At 43.2% G+C, this 9,157-nt stretch overlaps 1 long non-coding RNA gene and 1 other non-coding gene across 3 annotated transcripts in view; one reads left to right on the top strand and one right to left on the bottom strand.

Annotated features, from left to right (window-relative positions):
• Positions 1-6,904, bottom strand: part of PPARG-TSEN2 — a 214,416-nt gene extending 207,512 nt beyond the window's left edge. For both annotated transcript variants that reach the window (NR_003096.1, NR_003097.1), the window contains 1 exon segment: positions 6,845-6,904. This is a non-coding gene — a long non-coding RNA (PPARG-TSEN2).
• A 170-nt stretch (positions 6,905-7,074) lies between these two features.
• MIR2373 (microRNA mir-2373) lies at positions 7,075-7,152 on the top strand. The gene has a single exon (NR_031295.1). It is a non-coding gene; the product is annotated as a microRNA mir-2373 (primary transcript).
• Positions 7,153-9,157: the final 2,005 nt, after the last annotated feature.

Raw genomic sequence — 9,157 nt, forward strand, 5'->3', positions numbered from 1 at the left:
GGTGGAACTAAGTGATAATGACAACAGCTATACATAAAATAACCAGTTTCTTTAATTCCTGAATCATAAAATTTTAGGATTAAAAAAAAAATCTATCATCAACAATCATTAGGACTGGTACATTTTCCAAGATTATGAAACCGGAATTGAAGTTTACAAATCCTTTTCTTGTAAGTCTGTTTAATGTGGGTCCTCCAGGGCCAGACCATCCTCAGATACTGTATAAAATCCAGTCTCTGAACTTACAGACTGGGGATTCTTGGCAACCATGCTTAAAGGTAAGGGGAAATCAGCGATTCTCCGACGAAGCAGATAGCCGGCTAGCCTCTACAGACTCGAGCTTATCCAAAACAAGACTGAGTCTCTCTAATAAAATGTCAAACCAACAGAGCCAACTGACAGGACGGTCTCAAGAGCTTCTATCACTACCTACAGAGTTAATACATCAAGAGACTTAACTATAGGCAAGAGGGAGAACAATCCGGACTGCCTGCGCTGCACACTGGGCTCCAGGCTCTCAGATGGGACACGGGGCTCAGCAGCAGTGAGAGGTTCTCACACACTACACGAGAGAATCCCCTGCAGGGCTTGTTGAAAGACAGATTATCAGGCCTTATCCCTAGAGTTTCTGATTCAGTAGGTCTGGGGTGGGGCCTGAGAATTTACATTTCCACCAAGTTCCCAGACACTGCTGCTGCTCCAAGGACCACTCTTTATTATAGACTATTTCTTGATTCTTTTAAAAACATGTATTAAGTACCTAGAGAGTACTGTTCTATGTGCTGGAGACAGAAAGATGAGTAAAACCAGTCAGTCCTGCTTCAAGAAATTAATAATCTATGTTTTTGTAGACATTGTACTGCTCTCGTGCTGAAAGTCAACAAACTGGGACCTTGTTGAAAACCAAGTTTAAAAGTATATTGCTTTTAAATAAAACTAGGGTATTTCTAATTAGTTCCAAATGCTTTAGGAAAACATGTAGTAATCCTACATTGGCAAAGGCCTGGGTGTTTTCTTCACTCTTCTGAATTTTCTGAACATATGCAAATAATTTGCTACAGTATCTTCTTCATTTATATATATATATATACACCATTCATGTTTGTTCTCTTTCATAACTTCATCCACCACATAAAAAAGAGAAAGATTTTATATAAGTACTTGTCCATACACACTCAAAACCTTGTTTACAAAATCCAGGTAATTACCAACTGACAGAAAAAAACAACAGTAAGTACGGTAGGACTTAGGGATTCTCTGATTTAGATTTAGACTTCAGCAACACTGTGGAAAAGTGAATGACACAACCATGCAATATGCTTACTTATACCCATGACGGTGGCCTGTACTTAACTGTTAAACACTGCCTATCAGCTGATTCACAGAATTAATGAACTTGCTTTTCAGGTGGCTACTAAGCTTCTATTTCCATCAGATACACATTGATTTCCTGTAAGTATTTTTGGCAAAAAACATAAAAGGAAAAATAAAGTATGTATAAAATGTTATGACCTGAGGATCTGCCAAAGTCTTAAGCATTATTTATACATCTTTGGCATATTTTTTTATGATGTGATTGAGAGATTCCTCTCATTTCAATCTGTTAGAAAGCTACTTTATAAGTTTGGAAGAACTAACTCAAGAAGGGACTAGATAATTTGTCTAATGTCACAGAGAGAGGAAGACATAGTCAGAAGTAATAGTCATATATCTAATTATACTAGCCAACTACCAACTCCTACAGCCTTAAATTTGATAAGTTTCTTAAACTGACGTTTAGGAATGACGATTTGTTTTTTCTGAAGGAAAAAATGGTTCAAGGAAGAATTACAACACATGTTGATTTTGGTTTTTAGGCCAGGCCGTGCAGCTTGTGGGATTTTAGTTCCCCATCCAGGGACTGAACCCAGCCTCTGGCAATGAGAACGCAGAGTCCTAACCACTGAACCGCCAGGGAATTCCCCTGTGTTGATTTTTAAGAGAAAAAAATATGCCTGTGTGGGAGAATATATCCTTTTGTGTCACTACTATCTCAAGTAACTATTTTCAAATTTGGTTTCATAAAGGCTGGTTTATGGAGAACTGGGGACAGGACTCGCTTTAATTTTATTCTGCCTTCTCCTGATCCCCTCTTTACATTTCAAGAGTGTTTATTATTCCTTAAAAGCTTTGCCTGCAGGTAGCAAGCAAACCAGGAAACTAAACTCTCAAATTTTTGCTGATGATGTCTTAAGGAATATTGGCATTTTGAAGGCAGACTCCAAACTTTCAAAGGACACAGACAGCGGAGGCGAAATGATGGTCAGTGGAATGGGGTCAAGGTGAAGGAGTTCTTTCCAGCATCTCACTGCTGAACGAGGCAGTCTTCACCATACAGGAGTAGTTATTCCTTAAACACACAGGATAATAATATCCCCTCTCCATTCACTTGCTAGGGCTCTCTCCTGAAGCAACCCAGAGCTCCTGAGACAGAGACAGTGCCAAGCAGCAACTTTAGAATTCAAAGCTGTCCTAAAAGTTTCTGATGTCACCAAGGCACAGGGTAAATTCTTAGAAACCAACCCCTTCCATTCAGGTCTCTGTACGATTACTGTGCAACCCGCTGAGTGTGGGAAGTGAGTGCACACAGATCTCTTACACTCCCACTCAGGGTATTTCCCTAGTTTTCTCTCTCCCTTCTAGCTACCTTCTCCTTATCTACGGTAATCTGTGCAGACTTCACACCCCGGCTCTATGCTAATCTGAACTCTTCCCAGAAGGTCAGGAAATGTGTCTCAAAGGGTCTTATCCACATATTACAATTCTAGATGAATCCACGAATTGAAATGCTTCTTAAAAAAAAATCAGTTAAAACCAGCAATGAATTTATTTTCTAAAAAAAAACAAAAACAAAACCCACTGAAGTGAAATAAAAACTGTTTCTTAAGACACTGAATCAAATTGAACTAAACTTATAGGATCGAGTGTAAATCCTCCCTTATGGTTTTAAATCTCCATTGTAAATGATTCATGGTGCATGAACTGATGACTTCACTTCTTTCCTTTATGTCTGAAAAATCGCAATACAGAAAGGAAACCTATCCCAAAAAAGATTTTCAAGTTGAGAATGGCCTGGTCACTGGAACAGCTGAAGTAAAGTGTAGCCATGGCTCTGAGAAAGCCAGAGAAGACCCATGAAGAGAATGGAAATGAGGGCTGCTCCCCACTCCCCAGCTGCAAAGGGGGAACACCCATCTACAGGCACGACCCAACACTTCTTTGTCCTCTGCCTCCTCATACTTTTACTGAGGTCCCCAGTTGGCCTCTGTAGGTGAACTGGGAACAGAGTGGGGTTCGAGCTGGGAGTCAAGGCCCTTACTTTCTTGCATAGGAGACAGTTCACAAAAGAATGGATTTTTAAACAATCCATAAGAAGAATTTAAAATTTATTATCTGGACAATTCACCCTTAATTACAGGCTTTTCCAATGAGTCCCTACTAGTAAACTGGTGGGTTCCTAGGAGGCATGTTCACTTTTCAAGTCGCTAAAAGCCTATGTTTCGGGATACGGCTTCTTAGAAGGAGCCCCACGTTTTATGACAAGCACGGTCCCTATTTATTCTTTAAGCTGCGACACTAAAATGTCTTTTGATCTGAAGGATCATAGGCCTCAGTATAAAACAAACACACAGTAAGCATTCACAGTATATGCCATAAAAATATGTAAAGACTAGAACTTCATCAAATGAAAGCACAGCTTGCACCTTCTAAATGTGTGAAGACGCAAAAATGGACACGAAAGACTACATACTGTGTCTACACAGGACTCACAGAGATATTATCAACAGGACAAAAATAATTCTAGGCTGATTTTTGTCCAAAGTCACCAGAGAATAGGAGATACAGTTTTAAACTGAATAATGATGAAATATCTCATTTCAGAAACATCTGATAAATTGATCACCACATGGCAAGCATTATCTTCTGTTCATTGTTAACAAGAACCTCAAAATTACTAGGGTGAACTATTAATATTTGTAAAAGAATTAGCTCAATTAAATTCAGGGACAAGATCATATCATTTAAGATACACAGATTTGTTGATAAAGTCTTAAAATCATACAAAAAAAGAGAGCACGGAACAATAATACCAGTACTTTCCCCATTTACACTGATAAGGAAACGGAGAGTTAGAAAGGATAAATTACTTGCCTCAGTATAATAATTAAAATAGTTAAAAATGTAAACATTCACAGTCTGAGTTAAACATTTGTTATTAAAACATAGGTGTGCATTGACTGTTGAAGAAAAATACTACTAATAATAAACCTGTTTTTTAAAATAAAAAATAATTTAAGTATACACTATCATCGGTGATAGTTGTCTTCACATCTCCAAAAGTTTCCCTCCAAATACAGTCTATTTTATTTGAGCTGATTTCCTTTCAAAAACCTACAGTATTTTAGGTAAATAAAAATTAGAATGAGTTCAAAAGATATGCAATAAAACTCCCCCAAATCTACATCTTGTTGTGATAAAATACAAATAGTAAATGACAAAGCCGGGGAGGATTAAAAATAGTCTTCAATTTAAAATTTTCATCTAGAACGCTATGACACTAACTAAAGTTTGATACACTGGGGCTATCTATGCTTGCAAGGTGGTTATTTACAGATCTTATTCTATTTTTGTGGAGTCAAATTAGATCAGTTTCAAGGCATTAAGCTTTTTAAATCACTGCCCTTTTTGTTGCTTTTAGGCCTTAAGAGAGAAAGCAGCAGCTCAAGAGGTCAAGAGCAGTACAGAGATCTGCTAGGAAAAATAAAAGCAAGTTAGAAATTCAGTTTAATAATTTTGAAGGTGGTGGGGGACACATGTTTATATCCATAGGCCAGTAACTTTTATCGTTTTCTTGATTAGGATTTTAAAAAAATTCTCTACAGCTGATACTTATTTTTAGTGGAACCCAAAACTTCTTTCAGTATACTTGCCACATTTTATGACATTATTATATTTCCAAGTTCAAGTGATAGTGAATTCAGCAGAACATCCACAAATTAGAATGACCAACATTTTCTGCCCTGCTCATTGGTCATATACAAATCCTATGAAAGAAGCAAAAGTAACAGACCAGGATATATAAAACATTTGTAAAGTATTATTTTAATACTGTTTTCATGAAACTCTCCCGACAGTAAAACACCATTTCACAATTTGAAAACTAAACGAAATGTATTATTAAGACTTGTGTGCGTTTCCATGACTGTGCCATTCATACAACTGTCGAATACATAATTATCTTATTTAAACAAATGATTTTTTTTTACTGATTAAGAGCAATTAGCTATGATCAGTAATGTATGTTCCTAAAGTCATGCTTTTTTCCTGTATAAATTTTCATATACAGGGATAATACAGTTTTAATGTCATAGAGATGTTATAATTAATACTGATTGTTTAAAGTCCTATGTTAAGTCTTTAAAATGTCGTTCTGAAAAATATACGAAGAAATGAAGAGTAAGGAAACAGTCCCCTCAAAGAAAATAGCAATATTTATTTAAAATGCCAACTGCAAAAATATGTTCAAGGTATTTTAAGTTTAATAAAGAATATGATGCAGGTGGATATTTTAGTTTTAATTTAAAAATAAATTATATTCTTTTAAATTTAAAAGCATGAAAAAAACAGTGCCTAAAAAACTTAGCCTGGAAATCTCCAAACCTTTATACCTCACTGATGCCACGTTTTTTACAGTAGTTATCATAAAAGCAAGAGATAAACTTTTAAACGTGAAAAAGAATTTTGATTTAAAAATTAAATCACCAGTTTCTACCCCCTTTCCAGTGATTTGCAAGAAATTGAGCGGTGGGTCATTAATTGATCCTAAGATCTTTAAATTTAAGATCTAATTATCAGCAAGTGAAGTATCACATATCATTATAATTTAAATAAAGGATAATGACAAGAAGTACACAGTAAGACTAAAATGGATGATTTTGTAACAATCCTCACTTTTTGGCTAAGGGCATTCATTTAAGCGTTTTGTATATCAGAGAATACTATGGTGCCTATTAACTTCATAGACTGAATCCGATTGAAAATAGGCAACATAAAAACTGTTTTCAAATTTGAAAAAGATCTTTTGAAGTATCACCCCGAAAGCTGACTGGTGGCATCTCTGTTTTCTACAGACCTTTCATAGGAGTGGAAAGAACTTCTTTAAGAAAGAAGCTTCAGTGAACATCTACATTGCTCTCTATTCCAGAAGGGTTTTGTAAAAATCATCTAGACGATCATGAGGTCCTGTTTTCAGTCAGCGATTGATCCCTTAACTATGAACGGGACGACTGCCACCAAACACCTGGGGTATGTCCAAGGTTTGCCCAGCGCCTTCTAAAGAGTGTTAGTCATTGCTCTCTCAATATCTCTAACTACAATTTGTTTCATGAATGATAAAAACAGTTGACATGAAAATAGTGTACTTCAAAACCAAGTTTCTCCAGCAACAGGTTTCAGACAACTCAGTTAATCATCGTGTCTGGTTTTGTTTTCAGACAATGATCTATACAAATCAATCTTACATGTTAACCTCAATCTTGAAAAGAAAAAAACTTTAGTTTTTCTTCATGACAGACTGCTATGTTCTTTTAAGCTTTCTCTCCTCAAATAATTGACACAATTTCCCCAACCATTACTCTCAGACCCAAGTGAATGAAATTCTCGCGGTAAAACAAGAGCACGACCAAATAATAACAACAGAATAATCATCACCACAAGCCTCACGAGCAGCGTCCTGCAAATTTTGGACACGCATCACCAACAGAGTGATTTCAACAGAGTGCAATTACAGAGTAAGCCGACTCACCTAAGCAAGGGGACTTAAGAATTTAGAGACGCAGGCTTCTGATCACCGGCGGAGGTAAAGGCCCCTTCTTTACCTAACCACTGACCTTATATAAAAGCCGCAGATAGGTTACTCCCAGTTTCAGCCTCCTTACCTTAGGCTCCTCCCCTAACACCGAGGCAGATAGTACCACAGATACACACCCACTTTCCGCCCCCTGCGCGCAGGAACTAGAGATTTCGGTGAAGCCAGCCCTGCGTCCACCTTCCCCGGTCAGGGCTCGGCAGGGCGGGAGTCGAGCCCGGCACGTGGAAGAGCCACCGCACCGTCCGGCCACCTTCTCGACCGCAGAGCGGGTGGGAAGGGCCCGCGCTCTCCATACGCTGCCCCCCGGGAGTCAGGGAGCCCCGCGTCCCGGGCTACTCCGCTCGGTTCACGGCCAGCCCGGTGCGTGAGGGCACCGAGGCTGAGGGAGCGCACCACCCCGTCCCCTCGCGCTCCGCCCGCCCCCAAAGTGCGCCCCAGGCTTAACTGTCACCGCGACCCCACAGTGGTCAGTCTGGGCGCCGGAGACGGAGCCAGACCCCCGCGGCCGCGGGACGCGCCCGCACGGGATCCCGCGCAGGGGGGTCTGGGGTACCCCGGGCAGCGGCTCCCAGACCACTCCCTCCCTGGTCCCAGGCACCCCGCGCCGCGCCGCTGAGGGCTCGCAGACCCGCGCGCTCTCGAACCCTGGACAGGCGCGCGGGGCGCACGGGCTCGCGCTTCTGGTCGGACCGCAGCTCTCCCCCGCGCGCGTCGCCCGCGGCCCGTGCCCTCCGCCGCCCGGACGTCTCCTCAGGGCGCGACCCTCGGCCGGGACGGGACCTGTCAGCCCGGGTGCCGCCGGTCCACGACCCCTGCCACCCCCGGGGCCCCCTCAGCCCGAGACCCCATCGGCCCCACCCCGAACTCTTCTCAGCCCGGGTCCCCGTGCCCGCCCCCGAGCGCAGCGGGGCAGCCCGGCTCTGACCTGCGCCGGTGGCCTGGCGGCCCGCTCCGGTGTCCAGGCGGCCAACCCGAGCGCCCCACGCGGCGGTGGCTCGGGCGCGGGCTCCCGAGTGCGGTCGGCCCCGCCCGCAGCGGCTGGGGCGGAGGCAGGGGCGCGGGGCGAGGGGAGGGGCGCGGCCGCGGCGCCGCCGCCCGGCGCACAGTAGGGCCCCCCGCGCGCCGCGCCCACCGTCTAGCGGGCGAACCTACTCTGCGCCCGGCCCCGCCTGTTCCTCGCTACCGCCGCTGGGCGGCGGCCCCGAAATGGTCCCGTTTTTCCTGACGAGGGACCGGCTGGAGCCCGGGAGGATGCCCGCGGTCACGTCGGGGAGATCCGACGAGGTGTGGGACTCCCTAGCCGCCCCCTCTCCCGGCCCGCGGTTCTCGCCTTCGCACGGTGGTCTGCGGGTGTTTTTGTTGTTTCCCCTCAAGTTATTTTCAGTAACATCCTTTTAAGTCAAAATTTTAAAAAGGAAGAAAGAAAGAATGAGAACGTACTAAGAATCACCTGTTTTTTTTTAAATCCCCTACCCAATGACGCTGCACACTTTCAGCTCCCCGCCAAGCCACCCCCACCCCCACCCCCACCCCACTCAACCCTTTCGCATTTCGTATTTCCCGCTGGTATTCATGGTTCACTTAAAGTGACAAAGTTTAATTGTAAAAATTTAAAGTATTCCTTAAACTCATTGACAGAATTTTTGAAATTCTTTCAGCAGTTTCTGACGCCGAGGGAGCCGGACACGTGGTGTGTGTGGGTGGGGGGTGCGAGTGGGGCGGGGCCTGGGACTCAGGTTGGGAGAGTGAGGTGCAGTTCGGGTTCCGGCTGCCTCGTGCATGGACCGGGTGGACTCTGGGCACCTTCGTTTCCTGCCCCTCCCGTGAACCTGTCCAAAGCGGGGCTGAGAGATGGCCAACTAGAAAGCCTCTGGTCTTCTGGACTGAGGCCTTACTTACCTTGTCTGTTTCTGATCCTGTTTGCTGAAAAGCACACCCTGTACCGAGTCTGGCAGTCCTTGGGGAGCGAATAGAGCCTGTGATTTCAAGAAGCGTTATCAATGACTTGCCCACGATGCTCTCCACCCCCTTAGCGTCTTAATTTGGCCGCTTCATTTTCCTCTAGGGAAGCTGGTCCTCGTTTGCAGTTACAAGTAAAATATCGTGAGGATGTTTATCATCTTGGAGAACGTTCAGAGTTTAATTCAACAAATCCATGTCCTCTGCCTGGCCCATAAAATAGGAAGTTGAAGAATCATAGCTCTAGAGGGACTTAAAAGAAGACCATCACCGAAAAACCCTACTTCC

This window comes from Bos taurus, chromosome 22 (assembly GCF_002263795.3).
Source record: "Bos taurus isolate L1 Dominette 01449 registration number 42190680 breed Hereford chromosome 22, ARS-UCD2.0, whole genome shotgun sequence".
NCBI classification, from domain to species: Eukaryota; Metazoa; Chordata; class Mammalia; order Artiodactyla; family Bovidae; genus Bos; species Bos taurus.